The 23,284-nt window shown below is 47.3% G+C and overlaps 2 protein-coding genes across 3 annotated transcripts in view; one reads left to right on the forward strand and one right to left on the reverse strand.

The window, feature by feature from the left end:
* LOC119453871 (zinc finger protein 675-like) overlaps positions 1-23,284 on the forward strand; it is a 2,199,134-nt gene that overhangs the window by 269,999 nt on the left and 1,905,851 nt on the right. The window lies entirely within an intron of this gene.
* Positions 1-23,284, reverse strand: part of LOC119453874 (gastrula zinc finger protein XlCGF52.1-like) — a 231,498-nt gene that overhangs the window by 9,713 nt on the left and 198,501 nt on the right. The window lies entirely within an intron of this gene.

Here is a 23,284-nt window from a genome sequence, read left to right on the forward strand (position 1 = left end):
CCAAGTTCCATTGAGCGCAGAAAGCAGTGATTTAACAGTGTTTATTACGGACCAAGGACTGTACCAATTCCAGCGTGTATGTTTTGGACTTGCTTCAGCATCGTCAGCTTTCCAAGAAATGATGACTATGATTTTGCAATCTTGCAGAAACACATTCTGCTACATTGATGACATCGTTTTTGGCAGTTCGCTTGACGAACGTAACGCAAACCTCAAGCATTTTTTGCAGTGCATCAGCGATAACGGGCTGAAGCTAAATCACAAGTGTATTTTCGGTGTGAGCGAACTTATATTTCTTGGACATATCGTGAGTGATAAGGGCGTGCGGCCACTGCAGAGCAATGTTGATGCCATCCAGAATGCGCCAGTGCCAGGGGCGTAGCCAGAAATTTTTATCGGGGGGGGGCAAGCTTCTGCTTTCGTCTAGGTCACGTGATCGATAATAAATGTCGGTAGTTTAAGCACACTCTATACATGTATATCAAAGACATAGGGCATTACATTATGTCGAGCGGTATGTTCATTCTTTGACCCACGTACCGTCATCAAAAGTGATCATTTTACGCAACTTCGCGTGTCGTCTGCGACCTTCGGTAAATTCCTCGTTGGCGTTCCGTAATTCTCCGCACACGGGCGCGGTAGCGCTGAGTGCCTAGGCGTGAGAATATTTCTTTAATAGCTTTTATTTACAAGTTGTAATAACATTTCATCATTTCGTATTGTCGGCGCCTCCAGGACACCAAAGAGGCAACGGGAACACCACAGCTAAAACCCGGGCTGGCCCTTGTGTTGGGGCTCGCCAAAGCCTGCGCGTCCTACGTGAGACCTACGCTCCCAATCTATCGTCGCGACGAGAAAAGCACCCCGCGACTTCTGCAACATATCGTACACGTGCGAGGAGAATTATGGAGCGCCAACGAGGAATCTGCCTAACTATTGTCTGCCGTGGAAGTGGAAGAAGAAATGGCTTTTATACTACTACCTACTTGTTTTCTAGAAATGGACAATGAATAAACAGAAGACGCGGATACCTCGGAAACGGCGGTGGTGGGTTCGCCTGGCTTTGCAAAAGCGCGAGAAGTTAGGTCACGCCAAGGCTTCGTTGCCGCACCTCCGGTTGCGCGACGTTGAATACTATCGCGAGTATTGCTGACAGTACGTTTTAGTGCCACTCTTATCGTAGAGCAAGGGCTGGTTCTTGATCACGTCGATCAGCATTACAGCCTACACTTCTGGTGCCATGTTCAATTTTACGACCGGTTGTTTACATGCTAGTGTAGCTTGCAGTGAAGCAGAACGACTTTCCGCCGCGTTTTCGCTTCGCCATGGCGAAAAAATCGCCCCGAGACTGATTTGGCTTGCAGCCTGTTTTTCTGCCTGTTTTGCCGCCTAGGCGGGCGGATTTTTGCAAGATTTTGCCGCTTCCTACAGCTTCGAGACCAAGTGTGAACGTAGCCTAAGATCCTGCGCGAGCGCGGCCTAACCGGCACCTGAAGGGAAGCGGCGGAAATGTATACCGGAGATTTCGACCACCTGGGGTCTTTAACGTGCACCTAAATCTAAGTAAACGGGCCTCGAGCGTTTTCGCCATCATCTAAAATGCGGCTGCCGCATTTGTTGCTTCATTTGTTGCACATTTGTTGCTTCAAAATGCGGCCGCCACATTCTCGCCCAAAACTTCACAGTGTGTCAAAGCCTTGACAAACACCGTGACAGTTTTTTCCATATGCAGACATGATTCGCTGTAAATTACCAACCAAACGGAAGCGCCCAGGAATGAAATTGTGATAGTAGCACCGGTTTCATGAATTATGTCAGCGCGAAGCGACAAAAACAAAGGGCGGGTAAGTGGGGGGGGGGGGGGGGTGAACCCCCCAACCTCCCCCCCCCCCCCCCTGGCTACGCCACTGGCCAGTGCCGACGGACAAGGCAACCTTACGCTCCTTTTTTGGAGTGACGGGCTATTACACTAAGTTCATTCCACGGTACGCCGAGAAGGTCGAGCCTCTCCGCAAGTTGCTGCGGAAAGACTCAGAGTTCAAGTGGGATTCAAAGTGCCAAAATTGTTTTGACAAAGTGTATCGTTTCTTGTCAGGCAAATGCATCTGTTTGACCCTGCCCTGCAGACCATCGTTACGACTGACGCTTCCGCAAATGGCCTCGAAACAGTACTACAGCAGCGGCGGGGTCAAGACTTGTTTTCAGTTGCCTTCGCTTCCCGGAGACTGACAGACGCGGAAAAGAAGTATTCAACTGGTGAGCATGAAGCTTTGGCATGCGTCTGGGCCGGCAAACATTGGCGTGTGTAGTTATGGGGCCAATCGCTTACCACCACAGATCACCAGGCCCTGGTAACTCTGTTGACCACTAAGGGCGTGGGTCGCAGACCCTTCATAATTGCAAGATGGCATACTAGGCCTGTTTGATTACAATTACACAATAGAATTTCAGAAGGGCACTTAAAACGTTGTGGCGGATGCGCTGTCAAGAATGCCCTAATTTGCACACACAGGGCACGTAGAGCCGGAAGAGTCTGATGACATAGTGTGCGTTGTTTCGTCATTCATAACCCATAAAGAATTCGTTGATGAAACTTCACAGGATCGGCTGCTGCAGGACGTCGTCCGGTGGACCACCTCGTCTTGGCCTCCAAGTAAGGATCCGCAATCTGGTGCACATCCGTTTCATCACATCCGAGAAGAGCTGTTTGTCGCATGGGGGCTTCTTTTTCGTTGCGAGCAGTTTGTCGTTCCCGCAGCGCTAACTGGACGCCTCCTGGAAGCAGCTCATGAGTCGCACCCAGGTTTTTCACACACTAAACAACGGTTGCAAGAGAAGTACTAGTGGCCAGGAATGGACAGACAGGCACTTGATTCAGTCTTGTGCTGTCAGTCCATAGACAAATCGGCGCAACAGGTAGTGCCCCCTTTACAGCCGGTAGAGTTCCCTTCAGGTCCTTGGAAGAAAATAGGCATCGATATAGTTGGCCCATTCGCGTATGCACCCGCAGATACCCGGCTTGCCTTCACACTAATTGACTACTTTAATAAATGGCCAGAAGTCTGTTTCACAGCTAACGTCACGTCTCCTAACGTTGTATCATTTTTGCGCAGTGTATTCAGCAGAGAAAGCTACCCCGAAGAACTTGTGAGCTACCATGGGCCTCACTTTACATCAACAGCGCTTAAATTCCTGCAAGATGGAGGAATAATGCGTACTTTTTCTGATGTCTACCATCCCCAAGCGAGTGGACAGATCGAGCAATTTAACTGTGTGCTTAAGGATTACGTCCAGGTGTGCTCGCAGGAAAGGCGGCCCTTAAAGGATGCCATCACGGAGTACCTTGGAGTATACCGATGCACCCCACACGTGACGACCAGCAAGATACCTGTTCTTCTTCTGCTTGGTCGTCACCCAAGAACTAAATTGGATTTCATCAGAGCTCCGGATGTTCAGTTCTTCCAGAGGCCAGACATAGAGTTGCAAGCACTGCGTCAAAGAGTGGCTGAACATCAGCAGGCGAGCAAGCAGTACACGGACAGACGACGAGTTGCCAAGCATGCGATGCTTCATCCGGGCCAGCGAGTACGGGTCAAGTGGCCAGGGCACATTTCTAAAGGTGCTGTAAAATATTCCCAGCCCTTTACTGTTGTTTGGCAACGGTAGCAAGACGCCTACAAACTGGTAGATGGCCGCACATGGAACCGGTGCCGTAGCCTGGGGAGCACGCTATTCAGTTTTTTCAAGCTGCCATCGCAAGCTTTGAGTTCGACGAAACATGCAACTCCCTTGAGCCACCTCAGACCGCAGCAGGACTGTCAAGAGCAGAAAGCGCCGGTTAAGCATCACCAGTAAGAAACGAATCACCAGCAACCTTGCGACGATCAGCACGAGAGAAGGCAACCTGCACGGTTCGCAGACTATGAAATGTGATTTGTCATTTTAAAGGTAGTTAAATGAGCAGTCATTGTGGCTCACTTTTTTTTAGATTGGAGGATGTTATAACGTTGTTACATTGTACTGGAGGGCGCCACTGGTGGTTCCTAGTTGTGCATATATTTCCGCTACTACCCGATTAAAGGGATCTTCGTTCGCCTACTGTCGTCGTGCTTGCATGGGCTGGCTGCCGCTCTGCATGGCCAATTTGGAGAAACAAGAGGTTTTATCCCCTCTGGACTTCATACGAAACCTTATGGAAATGGCAGAAATGCGCCTGAAGTGCCCATATAATTGTTATCGCAATAAAATCGGTCGGCGACTGTATTATTATTATTATTATTACGCTGTGACAAAGAACACATTCCAATTCCACTCAGTGTCAGTAAACATTATACAAACAATTTTGCAAATCTGATGCTGCAACTACATGTGCCTGAATTACCAAGGAGAGCCTGGGCCTTTACCAGGTGTTGCGAAACACCTTTAGCACAATCTTCCTGCGTTTGCTACATATATTGTGAACCAAAATAAAAAAGTTTTCTTGTTTGTAGTTGTCAAAATGGAGAAAGTGTTGTAATTTTTGTCGTTACGTGGCAAACACGCTAACCTTGCAAATTTTGTGCAAATTAACGCATGCTAATGCTGCCAGGGTTCAAAAATAACATCTCGAGGCTTGACTCTTTTACTGCATTTGCAAACAATGTGATAAAATAGGTGGAAGCATACAGAAGGATTGTGGCAGGGTGCGTTTGGCCTCCCACAACAGAAAGTGAAACGGTGCAACTCAATTTACACTGGAAGCTTTGTTGCGCACCGGCTAACCTGTTGACAGTGAACTTGAAGACACTCTGGTGGAATTTCTCTGTGAGCATCGTGCACAAGTTCTACTGATAACAGCAGATTAAATTCAATGCAAAGGCAATTGAATTAGCTCACTAGTGTTTCAATTCTCGAAGTGAAACACCGTGACTTCTCACATTGTCACGATTCACCCCGGACCGTGAACGAAGGTTGGTCGAGGCAACCCTCGTTCTAGAGATGACACGCAGCGCGCTGGTGGTGAACGATGAATGACCGCGAGCACCTGTGCTCGTCGGTGTTTATTCGATGTGGTGAACCAATATTGCCCACCGAGCTTTGGCGGGCTAACGAACAATATGGCCAGGGTGACGTCACATGATTGTCACACCCGCTTACCCCCAGTTTGTTCACGCAAACAACAAACAAAAATGCCTGTTAACCAGGCGAGTAACGGTCTGGCGGCCTCCGTTGTCGAGTACTCCGCCTGGGCACAGGTGTTGACAATCCGGGTGTGTCAACGCCAGGTGCTCCCTGAGCCAGTCTCGCTTTGTCCAGAGGGTCAGCAGTGACCGGCCGTGAAGATGGCACCGAACTTGGTAGTGGCCCAACAGGTGCCGCACAACTGGCGGCGCTTGCCACCTCTGGTGCTTCGCTGGCAGCGACTGGTGTTCCCGTTGACCCCCCTGTGGGCTGGACTTCTGAATTGGCGCCCGAGGTTGCATGCTGCCCTGTGAACCACGAACCTCTCTTCAACGTCTATAATTGATCCAAACGTCAACGTCTTGAGGTGACGTACATATTGCGTCTCGAGTACGTACCTTTTTTATAAGGAAACGCATGGATGTCCATAAGATGTACTATCTACATGAATGTTAGACTACCAGATAACGTACTATGGATGTACATAGGATATCATTCAGGCACCATAAAATTATTTGGTACACATAGCACTTGAACCATACCTCATACATTTCGAAGGCATGCAGGATGTATGTATGAATGTATGTATGTATGCGCTTACGTGGTGTGCACTGTTATTGTTATTGTTGGGTTTTTATTGTTATTGTTATTATTATTACTATTAATATTTAACTCGCCCGAAGTTACCGATAGATTTACCCCTCATTAGGAAGTGCTACAATATATTTTAATGCCTGAGATGTTTGTGTAAATAAGAACTATATTGAAATCTCGGGCAGCAAAAAAAAATGGAGGACGCTTAAGTTTCGCCGTTAAGAGTGGAACGCGATAGAGTTATCGAGCCCCGTTCGCATCGCATTTTTCTTTATGACTAGGCTTCACTGCAACGCAGAATGTGGGACATCCAGCTTAAAAGACCAAACTTACACCAATCACCTTAAAGTGGGCTTCACTTTTAAACAGAAATGGATTGCTGGGAAGACGTTTTTACAGGGGCAATATAAGTCGTCTTATATTAAAATGTGAAGGCCTCCACATGACGTGAGGCCCGCTGTTGCTCCTGGCAGACTTGGCAGCTCTGCACCATGTGAGTGATGTCCTGATCCAGGCCAGGCCACCAAACGTGGGACCGGGCCACCATCTGCATCTTTTTCACATCAGGATGACCCGCGTGGAACAACTGCAGCACCCTGGACCTGAGACTTTGTGGGATCACCACCCTGGAACCCCACAGTAGGCAGCCTTGCTGCAGGCTCAACTCGGCAGCCTTGTGGCTGTAAGCCTGCTGCACGAACTCCCCTTGGGAAACCGCCTTGACCACCTGGGACAGGACGGGGTCCAGGCTGGCCGCCTGCGACACCGCAGATCTAGAGAGTACCTCCAGGTAAGCGTGCTCCAGCATGAACACTTCAGCAGGCTCTGGAGCAGTAGCTGGTAGGGGAAGACGGCAAAGGGCATCAGCAGGTCCCAGGTCCTTTCCCGGACGGTTCATTCCTGGACGGGCCAGGAAAATGCACTTTTCCAGCTTGAGCTTGAGACCGGCGTCCTGCAATCGTGCCAGGACATTGTGCAGGTTCTGCAGGTGGGCCCCGTCATCGGTGCCAGCAACCAGAATGTTGTCCAAGTACACCGCCACGTGCCTCATGCCCCTGAAGAAGTTGTCCATCTCCCTCAGGGGCTGAGGCTACGCCAAACGGTAAGCGCGTGTACTGGAAGAGCCCCAAGGTTGTCGATATCATGACATACTTCCGGGAGGCATCCTAGAGCACCAGCTGCTGGTAAGCATCTTTGAGGTAGAGCTTTCTTACTTTCGTCCCCCGGACAACGCTGACCAAAGATCTTCAATCCGGGGCAGCGGGTAGTTCTTGACGGTAGCGGCAGGGTTGATAGGATAGGATATAATAGGAATAAACTTTATATGTCGAACGGTTATAGCTGTTGGTGCCCGGGGCTAGGCTGCCAGGGTTCCATCGCCGGAGAAAAATCTTCCGAGATCTTGAGCAATAGCCCTGGCCCGCTCGACGGCCCACTCTTGGTCCTCGGGTGCCTCGCTGAGGAGGGTGGCTTGCCATCTCTCAGCGAGGCGCCCGCTTCAGAGGGTCCTATTGTTGTCTTCTGCCTTCCTCTTGGTGCTTCTTGCTCATGGCGTTGACATTCCCAAAGCATATGGGCCATATCAGCCGGTTCGTGCTCGCACCAGGGGCAGCCGGGCGATGCGTGCAGGGTTGATGGTAACCTTGAAATCCCCGCAGATCCTGACACTGCCATCTCGCTTGAGGACTGGAACTATAGGAGCAGCCCACTAAGACGTCTTGACGGGCAGTAGGATGCCCTCTCGCTGTAACCGCTGCAGCTCCTGGGTGACCCAGTCCTTTAGGACGAACGGCAGTGGGCGAGGCTTGAAAAACGTGGCTGAGCTCCCTCAGGAGCGTAGATGCCGGCCGTCGTGCCGGCAAATGTGCCCACCCCCGGTTGGAACAGGGACTTGAAATCAGTCAGGAGACTTGGGACGTCTTTACCCACATGCAGGACGGCCTCCTGGTACTCCGCCAATCGAACATCCAGTGTGTGAATCCAGTTTCGGACCAAACGCAACGGTGATGACACCTTGGTTAAATAAAGGGGGAGGGTTGCCTCCCTGTCACCAAAGCGAACGCTAACCTGGACCTGCCCTGAACCTGGAAGAGCTGTCCGGAGTAGCTGCACAGCATCACGCCCAAAGCCTTGACGGACACTCCGAGGAAGGCATGCTCAAACAGTTTCCCGGCCATGACTGACACACTGGCCCCTGTGTTCAGCTCCATGGAAATTGGGTGCCCGGATATTTCGACGGTCAGCATATACGGTGGCACAGACGACAGAACAAGGCCTGTGTGCCACATGTCGAAGATTTGCAGGTTTTCGGCCACGACGTGCAGCCTGGCCACAGAAGGACCCGTGCTTGCTGCCGCACATCCTCGTCGCAAACCCTTGCGACAGCTACCCTGACCGCGCGCTTGTGTGGAACCTGGGCTTGATCCAGGCTACTGCTGCTGTCCGTCCTCACCCCTCGGCAAACCCGTGCAAGGTACCCAGTTTTCTCGCACGTGAAGCATTGTGCTTGGGAGAACTGGCACTGTGAGGGGGAGTGGTCACCACTGCAGTGACTGCATGTACCACCCTTAGTCGCCATCTTGTTGACCGTTGCTTCCGTCGACGGTGAGCCGGTCACGCGTGCAATCTCGCCGGCATCCTTGGCCGCAGCGTCTATCGCTTGTGCTGCTTTCATGACGTCGTCCAGCGAGGGGTCAGTCAGGAAGCTCCAGGAGTCGTGTCTGCATGGCGGGGTTCCTTATCCCGCTGACGAAACGGTCCCGGAGCAGTGTGTCGAGCTGGTCCCCAAAGCCGCAGGCACTCGCTAACCCTCGTAACGCAGTGACGAACTGCCCCAGGGTCTCTCCTTCGTGGCGGCTCCGGTTGTTGAAGCGAAAACGCTCCATTAACGTGGACAGTGCTGGGCTGAAATGGGACCGCAGTGTGGTCAGCAGCTCACTCAGCATCTTGACATGCGGTGTGGCCGGCTTGAGGAGTTCGAGCAGGAGACTGAAGACACGGGTCTCGCAGCTGGCCAGGAAAATGTCCGGCTGTTTTGCCTCAGGTGTGTCGTTCGCCCGGAAAAAACTGAACCTGTTCCTCGTAGACTGGCCAGGCGGACGCATCACCCTCGAACAGCTCGAGCCTCCCGTACAGCGGCACAGCGGCAGGAATGGGGGACAGCGTTTCGCCGCACTCGGTGGCTTGGGTCGACACGTGGGCTTCCATGATCCGCCCGGACCGCGACCGAAGGGAGGTCGAGGCAACCCCCGTCCCTGAGATGACACACAGCGTGCTGGTGGTGAATGATGACTGACCGTGAGTAGCTGTGCTCGCGATATTTATTCGATGCGGTGAACCAATGTTGCCGGCCGAGCTTTGTTTGGTGGGCCACTGAGCCTAGCGGGCCAATGAAAAATATGACCGGGGTAACGTCACATGATCATCACACACATTAGAAAAGGTGGGTGAGATTTTAGCAAACTGTAACAACAGTGCTGCGCCCCAATTGCTATCCCCAATCTGCTAGCCCCAATTGGGAAGAGGTCCTGTCCCACTGCAGTCTGCAAACACTGCATGAAGGACATGAAACTGTTACTGACGGGAGACCATCAAAACCAGTGTGTGGCCAGCAGTCACCTAAAGACACTTACAGGTCAGCTGAAGTGATCGCTGGTGTGACCCTCAGGTGCCCAGTGTGTACTGATCATAGCACGATGAGAGTGTGTGAAAGCATGCCAGTCCTGCTCAGTCATCACTGATGATGTGCTGTAGGATTTTGTGACTCACAGCCGTCCCAGAGTCCCAGAATACGAACCCTGACAATTCCCTGTGGTTCTCGGCTCTCTCAATGAATGAGCATATTGATAAAACAAAGTATGTTTTGCAGTTACCTGCATTAAAGATTTTTTTGTTTCGATTTTGTTCACCTCAAGCTCAGGGGTCGACTTACATTCTACATTGATCTATACTCACGTTTTTACAGTAATATACTGATTAAGGCATAACCAAGGGACTCGCTGGGCTTAACGTTATCGTAGAGCAACCTAGGAGCTAAACAACACGAGGACAAGAGGGCTCTGGATTAAGCTCTAACACCTAAGATGCTTCAACGTGATCAGTTCAGCAGTATTTTTGCATTTCTCCCTGATCAGAATGAGGACAGGAATCACAAACCTGCTAATATGTCCTCGGCAGCAGAATGTCATACACACTTAAGCAGGTCATACCAAAATAGGCAGACTTGTTCATTTACCAGAAACTCACACAAGCAAGCAAAAGTAAGAGAACTGCCGGTCACTGCCCACCTGAAGAGGAGCTTGACTGATCCACAGTCTCTGTAGTCTGCACGATCCTCGACTCGCTCGTTGCTTTGAAGGAGCACCCGACAGACTTGTCAGCCAGAGGCAAGGTGCACTGCAGGCCAACCTCGACCTGAATGATGACCTCGGAAGGGACGGGGCATGCCTCTTTAGCAACAGTGATGCATTCACCATGGCTCATTGCATTTATGAGGCCTGCAGAAAATAATTGGAGTGATTGCAGTCCTGTTACAGCATCGAGAATGAGAGGTAAGCACAACAATATAATAAATGCAGGGGAACCTTACAATGCATAGCCATGGAACACAAGATAACTCTTTTGGTTCAGTGCTACAAGGGAAAATTCACACAGAATACTAGAAAGCAGGGCAACCTTTTTCTGTACAAGGTTTCTGACAGAAGACCTTATTTCAGACTTTTCTTTTCATCTCATACATTTTAAAGCTGTTGGTGAAGTCCAACTAATACTAAGTGACTGCAAGATCCCAAGGCCATCGCTATCAGCCTATTTAATGTCCCCTGTAGGATCCCCACTTGCCCCATGGCTTGTGCCAGCTGATACCATTCTATGCTTGCAAATTTTCTATTTCATCCCACTGTCTGCTCTCCACGTTTGCACTTCAGTTTCATTGGTACCCATTCAGTAACCCCGATACACCGTCGATTACTTGCCTACACATTACATTGCCTGCCAAAGAAGTCACAGACCTACACATCATCACAGACCTACAACTAACAACGAAAATGGTTGAAAGCCAAAAAAGATATCCACTTCAAATTATCTCCACTGCAGCCACACGTCCATGCCAGAATGAAATATACAGAGTACACCACACTACTACACATAAAGCCCAGAGCAAGTGGCAAAGCTGCAGGAACATAACATCATACCAAAAATATACCAACAGGTGCCGATCACAACTTAGACAAATACTGAGACATTAAGCATACCTGCAGAGCTCTTTCTGATGTTCCCGACTGACATTCCCTGTCTACGAGCCTAACCTAAACTAAAGCTTTCGCAGAAACCATTCACACGCATTGCTTATGGAGCAGCCATTGCATCGTAAAGACAGACACAGTCTTATGACTAAGCCAGACGTTGAGGATACAATTGGCAAGTTATAGTGCCCCTCATGCAAAAGAAGATGAACAACCGTGGTCCTATAGAAAAAATGGCTCACAGCTGAGAACGGTCGCTAGCAGTTCGCAACACAATTCTTTCTCTATAATTTATTGTCTCGGGACAGCTGGAAACAAATTTTATGGATTCTTGTTCCACTGTGTCTTTTGTGATGGCATCAGGCATTTATTTTTTTATTTATTTTTTATTTTTACATACTGCAGCCCTGTTAGGGCTATGGCAGGAGTGGGGAATTATACAGTTGTAGAGCGTACACAAGTTGCAAATATAAGCAGCACGAAGCAAGAACAAACAACACAAAAGATAAATCAATAACAGTCAAGCTTGAGCAAGAAATCGTCCAGAGGAAGGGAGCGAATGGCACCAGGCAGAGAGTTCCAATAATCAATGGTTAAAGGAAAAAAGCTATATTTAAACGCATCGGTTCGTGACCGATAAGGTACAATATTAAGATGGTGATATCTCCTGGATGAGGAAGGTTCCACAAATGTTATGTATTTGCTAAGGCAAGAATTGTTCGATGAGTTAATTAGTGAATGCAATAGCTTTAGGGATTCCATGTTGCGACGGGTGCTGAGAGTTGTTAGATTTAACTCTGAAAGTTTAGAAGACGGAGAAAAGTTGCTGTCATAACGACGGTAGATAAACCGGATAGCTTTTTTCTGGACCCTTTCCAATTTCATGGTATCTGATTTCTTATGCGGATTCCATACCACACAAGCATACTCCATAAGTGGCCGGATAACTGATTTGTAAGCGACTACTTTAGTATTTAAAGGAGCTGTGCGCAAAGTACGCCGTAAGTAGCCCAGCTTCTTAAGTGCTTTGTTGCAAATATAATTTATATGATGAGACCAAGACATGTTATTAGTAAAATAAAGACCCAGGTATTTATATTCGGACACTCTTTCCAGTGCGCAACCGTTAAATGCATAAGAAAATGTGGATGGAAACAAACGCCTACAGAATGACATGTACACGGATTTCTTGAAATTTATAGTCATTTGCCAGGTTTTACACCATTGGCAGAAATAGTCAAAAGAATCATTAAGAAGAATATGATCTTTAGGTGAGTTTATAGTTTGATAAAGCACGCAGTCGTCCGCGTATAAGCGTATGTTGACAGGTATGCTGGAAGGTAAATCATTAATATACAGCAAAAAGAGTAAGGGTCCCAGGACAGAACCCTGCGGTACACCGGAAGTTACGTCAACAGCGGCAGAGTTGGTGTTCCTGAAACGAACGCTTTGTGAACGGTCACTGAGAAAACTAGTGATCCAGTTAACAAGAGAGGAATTGTTAAATATCGAGTCAAGCTTGCATAAAAGTTTGGAGTGGGTAACTGTATCAAAAGCTTTTGAGAGGTCGATAAAGATAGAATCAATTTGGTAACCTAAATCAAGTGTACTGACAATGTCGTGACTAAATTCTATCAACTGAGTAATAGTACTGTAACCACGCCGAAAACCGTGTTGAAAGTTAGATAAAATATTGTTATTAGCAAGGTAGTCAGAAATATGCCCGTGTAGTATGTGCTCCAACATTTTGCAGGAGTACGATGTTAGAGAGATCGGCCTGTAATTTGACAGACACTGCTTGTCGCCAGATTTATATAACGGAATAACTATTGCTGTTTTCCACGACGAAGGAACTGTGCTAGTTGATAGTGATTTCTTGAATATAAGCGTTAGGTAGCGACAACACCAAAGAGAATGCATCAAGTGCAATACAATATTATAAGTGTTCTGGCCTACACAATTTTATATTCGAGTTTAACACATTGTAACTTCAAACATTTAAATGGCCTGACTTTAAAGCCCGACCGTCATGGAGCGAACTTCCCCGACGATGTTCGCGCGTCAAAAAGTGTAGCGAGACGCGCCGCCGTGTTTTCGCCTCACCGCCCCTCATGCGACGATCCAGCGGCGAACGCCGCCGAGCCGCTATCAATGTGGCCAGCCGTGAAGCAGGATATTACTGTTTTTTTAATGTAACCCACAGTAAGATTTAGCATGTTGCGACACTTAATAACGCCATAAGTTAGTGTTTTATAATTTTTCTTGAGTTATTTCTTCTACAACATACGCGGTTCCATTACGCTTTGAATTTCGCATACATAGGGCAACCAAGTAATTCTATGTGTGCGTGCGTCAGGAAAGTGCCAGAGGCAGCGCAATGGAAGCCAGGAGCGCGTTGTATTTTTACTTCCAATGTCCGCCGATCTGCAGCGAAACAGACAAGCAGTACAAGCTATCTGCCCTAGCCCCCGAAAGCTTCCCATCTCAGAGGCCATATGCCGTCGTCGCGCCTATCTCCCAACTTTACCGACAGGTGGCGCTCGCATCTCAATAAAAATTTCTCTCGCTAGGCTTAGGCGCGTTCGAAACGAGAAGCGATCTCGAAAATTCCTCAAGATTATCCATAACACTCTCTCGTCGAAGCGGCATGAGACTAATGAAAAGCCGTTTGCGCAGTCAGTTGCTACGAACGAAGCGAATTCTACAAAAACAACGCCAAATTCAGTTCGAAGCGGGCGACCGGGACTGCCGCCATGTTTTACATAAGCTCAATCCCATGATGCAACGGCCGGAAGTGCTGCCTCCTGATTGGATCGGGCTTGTCGCCGCGCGCTGGACGCTTCCGGCGGCGGGCGAAAATATCTATCCCCTCCAAATCGGTGGCGCGCGTCGCGATTTTTGACGCCGGCCGAAGAGCGGCCGCCGTCGGACGAAGTTCGCCGCTTGGACGCCGGAAATTCGTTCTATGAGGGTCGGGCTTAATAGCTGAAATCTGAAAAAGCCTTGCCACCTGTATAGTGTGATAATGTTGTCATTGTACTCAAACCACCATTAATTAAATCCACCTTTACTGGAGCAGCACAAGTATTATAAGAAACAGCACACCTTGAGCAAATGGATATAGATACCAAATTCTGGACTGAGCCAACCAGCCGCAATCATACTTGCGGCTATTTGTTGTCAACGATGTAGAGACCACCTAGATCTTCATGGGCACAACAAACATCAGCAGCGAAGTAAAACACATTAGACAAATGGCTGTACACACATCCAGGGATATGGGCCCAGGGCATTTCACTACGTAACTGCCACAAATTGAAACACATGATCCTCACGTTACCGGGAAAAAGAGTTGTTTTACCTGTAACCATTGCGACTGTATAGAGTTGGTCTAGGTAGTTCGTTATTGATATCCTAAAAACTGCACAGCTAGACAAAAATTAAAACAGACACAGTTCTGTGTCATCTACCTTGTTTACAATGTCAATCATGGGTACAAAGTTACGCACATGATACGTGAACAACGAAAGCAACGAATGTGTGTGTATAATAGAGCGATGAGCTGATCCATGTACTCATATATGTTTACCTTTGAAAGTACTCGTAAGTGACGGCAGCAGAGACGCGAGTTTGTTTACCTGCTCCCTCACCAAGTACACATATTGCATGACAACTCCACAGCTGACACATAAGAGCTGCTGAGAAGCTTTAGATGTTATGTTTAGATGTCCTTTAGATGTTATGACGAGACGTGGAAGAGTGGATCACACCTGGACGTTGATAGAACGTCAGTGGTTCGCTGGGAAGGAAATATGCTGTCAATATCTGAGTTCAGCAAATGGAAAGTGCTGACAACATTAGCTCAGCACAAACAGTGAGGACAGGAAACAAATGAATGCAGCCATGCGCGTGACCACTGCTGATCAAAAAATCACAACCATCCCGTGACCCCCGCATGAGAGACGCGTATCATATAGTCATCTCATAAATCTCTCATATAGGTGGAGAAAAAAAGGCCCCAAGATAGCACCAGGCCCTACACACTCTCGAGTTCACCAAATGGCCACAGAGGGCGAAAAATCAACCGCGGTGTGTTCCAGCATAAGCGCACAAGTGGATCTACTGTAATTTGGTCAATACTTTAATTAGTATTTTTTCTGCTAGGGGCGCTCCACGCTGCTCAATATTTGATCTATAATTGTACATATAATACTAACTGACAAACATAGTTACGGTGTCATTTTTTACAAAATGAGCAGTCTATTTTTTTTATTGGACGTCTGTTATTAAAGTGTGTGCTTTGTTACTTGAGTAAACGTTTTGAGGCTTCACTGACACGTCATCAGCAGCAACCCACTGGTATCGATTGCAGTCCGTGCCGTTTATCCATTCAAATTGAACGGCAGTTATATTTGCGAACGGGGTGGTGGTTTCCTTTGAGCAGCATCACGCAGGTTCGTTTTAATTCGATATCAATAATACCTCAGTCAGTTTATGCGTCCAACATTCGATAGCTGCCACCAAGCGAACGTGTTTAACGACGGTGAACTTTATCACCTGCGGCGTTTCACTGGTGGCTGCATGCACGGCTGCCGCCAATAGTGATCTGCCGCGTCTAGCCACGTAATAATGTGTTGCTTGAAAAAAAAGTGCTGGCCAGCACGAAAATTCATCGCTGGAACCGAGCACAGTCTGCTTGAACACTACCCACGAAAGCGGATTAACCTAGCAGCCCCTGGGCTTGTGCGCCGGTGAGTAAAAAAGCAGTGCTTCGCATTTTCAACTTTGAATTTCTTTGCGTGCGAGGTGGATAAAGCAGATTCCTGTCGTCATTTCTTAAAAGTAGAAAATAGTAATAATTATAAGGTTATTGCCCTTCCAAAGCAATTCAAATGAGGCTCTTGCTATTTTGCCAAGTTGCTAAAATTGCTAACATTAGTACAGTATAAATAATAAAGTTTTGGCTGTTTCTCCATAAATGCTACACCGCAATAAATTCACTGCACATTAGTGACATGTGTACTTCCGGGGATACAGTTAGATTAACTGCATTTGAGACATAATAAAATGACTGTGTTTATTACTAGTATTTGGCAGAAACAATTGTCATCTAATCGAGGCTTGACTAAGCACAGCCCATACAACGACACCACTGAAAGAAATGCACACTCAAAACAGTGTTGTGTGCGTGTGATGTGTGGTGCGCGACGGTGATATTTGTGGTGTGCGACAAGGTGCGGTGCATTCGAACAAGAAGCAGACGACAAGGAGAGCGCGCGCCGCTCTACCGCACCGCGCCGAAAACGACGACGCCGAAGACCGTCCGGCACGTGAACACGCGGCACAAGAAAAGAAATCAAAAGAAAAAAGCCAATCCAATCACAAAAGAACACGGAGCCTCGAGCAGCCAATCAGAAATCGACGAATCGACCAGAGCAGCAGAAAAAGGAGCCGCGCTGGCAGTAGGGGGAGGAGTTCCAGAAGCGGCACCAGGACAAGGTCGGCCACCGGATCGGGAGTTGAAGACGGCCGTCGGGTTCCGTACCCGAGCCACCAGGACTTCACCCGGCCGGGGCCTCCTGCCAACCCGTTCCTGGGAGTCGCCACTCTTCTTGATCGTAAACAGCTGCCCGAGGCCGGCAAGCGTCTGCGTCCGTGGGCAGAACGAGAGCTGTCGGGCTACGGGCCCGAGCTCTACGACCAGCTGCCCGGCCAGAACGCCGCCGCCGTCAACCCCTGCTGCCAAGCCTCCTGTCCTCTTCCTCCGAGCCAGAGCTGCCACGCTCTGGCAGCCTGTACTACGGTCCGACACAACGAGTTTTGGTGAGACCAACACCGCTTATCTCGTCGTCTCGTCTCCGCTTCGCCGCATCGAGACTATAGCACGCGCACACGCCCGCTTCCTGCCCGAACTTGCCCGATATCATTAAGCGTTCTAGCCACATGTGTGAGTTCTTTTTGAGTGTTTATTTTATGGGGTTTTTTTCTCGTTCTAGTTACATTAAACGTTTTGTGTGTGCGTTCCACAAACGGCTTTGTCCTCGATTGGGTTCTGGGAGGCTCCGCCTCAGAGAACCGCCAGAAACATTAACACAAAAGAACCTGCTCATCACAGTGTGTGTGCGTTTTTCTGTCCTGGAGCGTTTCGTGCACTGTTCTCTGTCATACATGAATCACAAACTCACCCACACTTCCACCATAGTAATTGAGGCTATCTTTTCTTTTGACTCCAGCCTCCAAGACACTGCTCATAATTGGACTCATCCCTTTGGACTCTATTGTCTCCGGACGTACAAGTCAACCGTGAACGTGTCACCACTGGAAGTAACATCAAGGGCCAGAATCCTCACAGGGTATCTTTCTGAACACTTGAACTAGAACCGTGATTTATTCATTTATGGGACTAACTTTTGTTTCACAATTTTTTGCTTGCATGTGTGTCATGGCTGCGTCGTTTCTCTTTTCAGGAAGACGGACAAAATAGAGATTATTGGTCTGCAAGCTGCCCACGCTAAGCCACAAGATGCTCAACTGTCACCACAATGACAACAGTTCCTCTTGAACTACGTGCCTCACTATGAAATGTTTAGAGGTTTACCAGATAGAGAGGTGTGAGCCCCATTAGGAAAGCAGCAGTCTACAGTTCTGTATCATACCGAGCGGGAATGAGAAATCTGACATACAGGCTTAGTTGCTTTTAAGGGCGCTTTATGACAATCGGAGAAGTAATATGTTGAGTCCCAACTTGTTTCTTTTGCAGTCATTATAGCCATGACGACCAGAACAGAAACAATGTAGCAAGCTCCTACTTGCTAATGCACAAACTCTGTCATCTGCTCTTTGCAAATCAGTTTGACGGGCATTAGTACCACAAAGTATCACATGCTCCTTCACAACAATAATTTGTTACATGAAAATGCAAAGAATTTTAAAATGATCAAATGCGCTCAATGCAATTCTGATGTAATTTTAAGGAAATTATACTTCATGTTGACTGCAACTCTGGCAGTCACTCTTCATTTTATTATCTTATTTTTTTGTTTTAAGTACCCTCAGGGCCACATGGCATTAAAGAGGGGAGTGATTACAATGTAGTAGAGTAAAACAAACAAGAGCAGTGAGTTCTTGTAACATTATCATTCTCCTGATTATACAATGTTAGCTAATGTTTTGCAAAAAAGTTGTCTGTGATGCCTACGATACTTGGTGGTTCCATTTCTGAGATGTAGGGGGCATGAAAGAAAGATTTCGTGTTACATGAATCAATTCCTACCTTACTGCGATCATCAACACAGTTTGAAATGCACTGAAGCCGCAGTATGAAGTCGTCATTAAGTGTTGTGTGACAAAAAATTTTATGAAATAGCAAAAGACAGGCGACTTTGCGGCGATTAGCTAGTGCAGGGGTTCTCAAGTACGTTCATCCCAGGGAACCCTACTAAGCTCCATAAAGTGCCAAGGAACCCCCCCCCCCCCCCCCCCCGAATTAACCGAATGTCGAATTGTTGAGGGTATCAAGAAAACAAACAATGCTTCACTACGTCAAGACGCTTTTATTTCCTCTATGAATCGTCAAATCTTGTTTCTATTTAGCAAAAGACCAATGCGGAAGCTTACATTATCTTCATCTCATGACTGATTAGCGCTAGCAGCGGCGAAGGCCTCGCGACATCCTTCGCGGCGCGCGTTTTCATCCGAGACGCGCTTTGCACCAACGGGCGCACATCCCGATTATTTTTTCGCCACTCAGGTGCTCGGCAACAAATTGTCCGTCCATCGCGATGTTGCCGGTGCTTTTTATCTTCGACAGCTTTGCACTGAGTCAATGCGAAACTACTGCTTGCCGCAACCGCTGCGGACGAAACCGCGGCCGCTATCGACGCGATCATGGACGGCGACCTTGCGGTTCAGAAGGCAGGCGGCTGACACACGCACCAAGTCAAAACGAAACTACCTTTTGCTGCAAGACGTGCGGACGAAACTGCGGTCGCTATCGACGCTGCCATGGGAGGCGACTACGCAGTTGTGAAGGCACGCAGCCGACGCGCGCATCGAGTGAAAACGAAACTACTATTTGCCGCAACCGCTGCGGACGAAACTGCGGAGGTTATCGACGCGATCAGAGATAGCGACTACGCACTTACGGAGGCACGTGGCTAGCCGCCAACGCGGTGTTACGCGCGGCGATAAACCCAAGAATAAAGGCTTTAAAGGCACAATTAGGCACTAAGTGCTTCGGCGTTGCTGTCAGTCACGTGCCGTGTACGATTGCCGCTGAGGACCACGGCGATGCGGACTGCGCCGCTTCGTTTCGGTTGGACGCTACGCTGTTCTTGCTCTTCTGCGGCGCGCATTTGCGGTGCTCCGCGTTTTTTTTTTTTTTTTTAATTTTTCCTTCAACGTATAGGTCAGTGCGCACGCTATCGGCACCTACCCTATCTACAAATAGTAGATAGGCGCATGGTGGTAAGCTACGGCCTCCGAGATTCAAGTGCGAAAGCTTAGGCGCGCTGCCCGGTCTCAGAGGTTGGGTGGCTACAAGCTGGCTGCGTATTTATTGCGCAGGTCGCGCGTTGCTGTTACGCACTGTGATGTGCTTTTTGACACTCGGGCATGGGTAATGGAGGTTCTTTGGATCAAGCGCACCTCGTGTTCGCCGTTTTAGACACTTGTCGAGAGCGGGACCAGGGAAAATTTATCAGTGGCTCGCGGAACCCCGAGCAGGGGCCTGCGGAACCCACTTTGAGAACCCATGAGCTAGTGGAATAAGTGCTAGTTAGTTCACATTGAGGTTATACTCACGGTGCGGTTATAATTAGAAATAATGAAACGAGTAGAGTTATTTTGTACTAGTTGAAGTGAAGTAACGTGAAGTAGTGAAGTAACGTGACTGGGATCCCGTATTGCAGATGCATATTCAAGTTTCGAGCGAATTAGTCTTGTAAAGCTGTAGCTGTAAAGTATGCGGTGCTTTGGAAAAGTTCCGCCGTAAGTAACCGAGCATGTGATCAGCATTGCTTATGATGTACTCTATATTAATGGTCCAATTTAGGTTACCTGTAATGTGTACACCGAGATATTTATATGACATGACAAAATCTAAGGGCACGTTAACATGGCAAGTGCTAGGATTAGAATTAGATCTGGAAATGCGCATTATTTTACATTTGTTTACTACAAGAGGCTCATATAGAGTTTGCATGAAATCAATAACTAGGCTAACCCTGCAGAATAAGAGATATCTAGAAAAGGCTAGCTCACACAACCAGCCAGCCTATTTCACACTTCACAAACTTGAGACCCCCCCAAGAACAAATTTTATTTATCTTCAAACAGCAGATGACAAACCTGAGCACAGTGTGCTCCCAATAAGATTTTGAAATGTACTCACAGAATAAGTTTGGCTTAACATTCAGCTAATCAACAGTGAACGAGCAAGGGAAACCTTAGCGTAAGAACTTGTCTTCATCTCGGCCCTCACAAATATGTTTGCTTGGTGAAACGTTGGCTCCAAGCTGAGGCTTCCCTTGCTCACCTGTTACTCAAATGAAGTGTTCATCTCCTTGCAACCTCTTTGCCCTGTTTGAATACATATACCGAGATTCTTTTTCAATATGAAACCGCAAATTGAATTTTCCAAGGATCTGTGAGCATTAACTGGTCTCGCTTATATGTTGATTTAGTGTCCTTGTTTATTCACGCAATATTTCCAGAAGTCCTTCTAAGCACTGCTGTCTCCATAACATTCCTTGGTTTCCCTACGAGTACTCCACTTGTGTCAAAGCCCTTACTGCCGCACCTGAACACTAAATCAGCAGCAGAGAATATCAAGAGCAGAAAATATGTGATGTGAAATTTAGCATAAGGCCCCCCACCCCCCTTCCTACACTTCGTGCCTCTCGCCAATGGGTTATGAGAGCAGTGGGACATTGCAGCTCGAGCTTATCACTCTGACAGTAGATTTTTCCGAGCAATTTTGTATGTTGCTTTCTTTAATCTAGCTGAAATCGTCGAACGCAGAGAATATATAACGTCAAGCAGCACTGTATGCAATACAAGTACGAGTGTAGTTCAGCATAAATATCACTGTCTGAACCTACGTTCTCCTTGCTTTACGGCACGCCGAACACGATGGGAAAACTTCGCTTGATTTAACTTTCGGTTCCATTAAATAGATGTTCATCTGTGTTTCTGTATGTTGTAAACTCAGTGACAGAAAACATTAGGTCCACGTGACCTGTACGAAATTGTGAGCATGTACTGCTTCATTCACCATTGACAATAAACAATGTAAGCTTACTTGTTTGAAGTGTTTTATTGCCAGTTGAGGCCTCTCTGTCACCTGGCGACATAATGAAGATATCTGTAGTCATGTATTCAAGTACAGTAGACATGAATACCGGCCCGAATGCAGTAACACAACGCCCAAATCCAGCGAGCGAGCAGCGCGACGAGCCCTACTACAGTGCCTAGAATATATTCTAGGAATATATTATACATACTAGGAATATATTCTAGGCACTGTAGCCCTACGAACAGCTGCCACAGCGGCCATATTGCTCACTACATAATGATGATGATATTAGGATGGATGGGTGAGGCTGAACCCTTTAAATCGGGCAGTGGCATACGCCACCTAGCCATGACTATTAACATATTTTGTACTTTGTGGTGGGTGATATTTCACCCATATTGCTCACTACATAATAATGATGATATTAGGATGGATGGGTGAGGCTGAACCCTTTAAATCGGGCAGTGGCATACGCCACCTAGCCATGACTATTAACATATTTTGTACTTTGTGCTGGGTGAAATTTCACCCATATTGCTCACTACATAATAATGATGATATTAGGATGGATGGGTGAGGCTGAACCCTTTAAATCGGGCAGTGGCATACGCCACCTAGCCATGACTATTAACATATTTTGTACTTTGTGCTGGGTGAAATTTCACCCATATTGCTCACTACATAATAATGATGATATTAGGATGGATGGGTGAGGCTGAACCCTTTAAATCGGGCAGTGGCATACGCCACCTAGCCATGACTATTAACATATTTTGTACTTTGTGCTGGGTGAAATTTCACCCATATTGCTCACTACATAATAATGATGATATTAGGATGGATGGGTGAGGCTGAACCCTTTAAATCGGGCAGTGGCATACGCCACCTAGCCATGACTATTAACATATTTTGTACTTTGTGCTGGGTGAAATTTCACCCATATTGCTCACTACATAATAATGATGATATTAGGATGGATGGGTGAGGCTGAACCCTTTAAATCGGGCAGTGGCATACGCCACCTAGCCATGACTATTAACATATTTTGTACTTTGTGCTGGGTGAAATTTCACCCATATTGCTCACTACATAATAATGATGATATTAGGATGGATGGGTGAGGCTGAACCCTTTAAATCGGGCAGTGGCATACGCCACCTAGCCATGACTATTAACATATTTTGTACTTTGTGCTGGGTGAAATTTCACCCATATTGCTCACTACATAATAATGATGATATTAGGATGGATGGGTGAGGCTGAACCCTTTAAATCGGGCAGTGGCATACGCCACCTAGCCATGACTATTAACATATTTTGTACTTTGTGCTGGGTGAAATTTCACCCATATTGCTCACTACATAATAATGATGATATTAGGATGGATGGGTGAGGCTGAACCCTTTAAATCGGGCAGTGGCATACGCCACCTAGCCATGACTATTAACATATTTTGTACTTTGTGCTGGGTGAAATTTCACCCATATTGCTCACTACATAATAATGATGATATTAGGATGGATGGGTGAGGCTGAACCCTTTAAATCGGGCAGTGGCATACGCCACCTAGCCATGACTATTAACATATTTTGTACTTTGTGCTGGGTGAAATTTCACCCATATTGCTCACTACATAATAATGATGATATTAGGATGGATGGGTGAGGCTGAACCCTTTAAATCGGGCAGTGGCATACGCCACCTAGCCATGACTATTAACATATTTTGTACTTTGTGCTGGGTGAAATTTCACCCATATTGCTCACTACATAATAATGATGATATTAGGATGGATGGGTGAGGCTGAACCCTTTAAATCGGGCAGTGGCATACGCCACCTAGCCATGACTATTAACATATTTTGTACTTTGTGCTGGGTGAAATTTCACCCATATTGCTCACTACATAATAATGATGATATTAGGATGGATGGGTGAGGCTGAACCCTTTAAATCGGGCAGTGGCATACGCCACCTAGCCATGACTATTAACA

This window comes from Dermacentor silvarum, chromosome 5 (genome assembly GCF_013339745.2).
Source record: "Dermacentor silvarum isolate Dsil-2018 chromosome 5, BIME_Dsil_1.4, whole genome shotgun sequence".
Lineage (NCBI taxonomy): Eukaryota > Metazoa > Arthropoda > Arachnida > Ixodida > Ixodidae > Dermacentor > Dermacentor silvarum.